Here is a 1,525-nt window from a genome sequence, read left to right on the forward strand (position 1 = left end):
CCACCTTCCTCAGCAAGGTCACATGGTGGCTGTGCTGGACTGGGATTGAAGGCTTGTTGCCACGGCGATAAGCCAGCCGGTAATATCTCTAAGTACAGCCAGGATTAATCTGCCAACAGATGGCTGGCTGCTCAGCACCACTTCCTGAAACACAGACATACACAGAATTCATATTCACCATCATCATCCTCGGCATTATTGTCCTCTTATCCTTTCATATCACCTTTGCTTCCGCTGGGACGCCGCCATACACATCATCAGTTTCCTCCAACATCGAAGCCATCCACCTTTACTGCATCAACTGTAAGACCAGGGTTACGAGTTTTCATCATCACCATCATTTCTCCTCATGTACATTATGATGAGGAGCCGTCATAAATTACTTTTTCTCTCACCTGAATGACCACGGCCATTATCTGAAACTGCCTTCATCTCACAGGGATCAATACACGGGGTATAAGTTAAATCACCTTGTGTGCCTCTCTATTCATCACCATGGCCTCATGAAAATGGAAGCAGGACCTTAGTTCACAGTTCAGAGATTTGACATGTCATGCACACGGCTACTGAGAACACTGCAGAGCAGATGTAAGCAGTGAACCTCACAGTGAAGGTGTGGGGTTTAAATCTTTTGGTTTGGTGGGTACACTTTCTCTGGAGAGTTTCTGTTCTCCATGTGGAATCAGTTCAGCATCATATACCAAAAGTTGGGGGAATTTATTTGTGAAGACAGTCATAGCAGTATTGCCTGCTGCATCTGGAAAAGCCGGTTTATCTGCAGCACACTGCAAGAAAGATGAATGTGTAAGGCAACCTGAAAATGAATGGATGGTAAATACCTAAATGCATGTCCACATAATAAAAAGTGTACCATATGCACATATGTGCAGACTAAGAAAATTTCCTCCTTCAACACAAGTGTCAGGGAGATGAATCTTTTAACTTACCAAAGTAAGTAAAAATGCATTTGTGCATCTGCACTCATCTGTTACAAGCCTAATAATCCATGACTTCATTATGCATGTGACAGGTGACTGTAGACTGATACTAAATAAGAGTCGCTGAACCTGACAAATAGCATGACTTCTTCCACCACAGGTCACCTAGAAAGTCTCTGCTTTAGTTTTGGCCACTAAATTGTAGTATTTTATCCATCTATACTGGTGTTAGCACTAATTACCAGGTATATGTATGTGTGCAGTGTTAGCTGATATCTTTTCATCTCACCCAAATATGTAGCATGATTTTATATCTCTGTGCTGGTGTTGTTCCATCATCTTCATAATAATGTTGACATAAATAATTGCATTTTTATTCTTTTTCCTCCATATTGCAAAGCTATGACATCACACGCCTGATCAGTTGCAATGTTGATGCTGGACAAACATGTTTGTGATGCAGCATCAATACCAACACAGGGAGATTAGACAGACCACAAATATGAGAGGGGTGGAATGTGCTCAAACAGACCTACACACCAGTGGGCAAATTACTGAACTTGAGGTGTAGTTGCTTTTTCAATCAG

General features: G+C 41.8%; 1 long non-coding RNA gene across 1 annotated transcript; it reads right to left on the reverse strand.

The window, feature by feature from the left end:
- LOC309687760 lies at positions 1-440 on the reverse strand. Its single transcript, XR_014270847.1, has 3 exons — positions 396-440; positions 224-301; positions 1-144 (listed from the first exon to the last, which is right to left on the reverse strand). It is a non-coding gene; the product is annotated as an uncharacterized lncRNA (long non-coding RNA).
- Between the last annotated feature and the right edge of the window lie 1,085 nt (positions 441-1,525).

The sequence above is a fragment of the Aulonocara stuartgranti genome, assembly GCF_965226115.1.
Source record: "Aulonocara stuartgranti genome assembly, chromosome: 14".
Taxonomy (NCBI): domain Eukaryota; kingdom Metazoa; phylum Chordata; class Actinopteri; order Cichliformes; family Cichlidae; genus Aulonocara; species Aulonocara stuartgranti.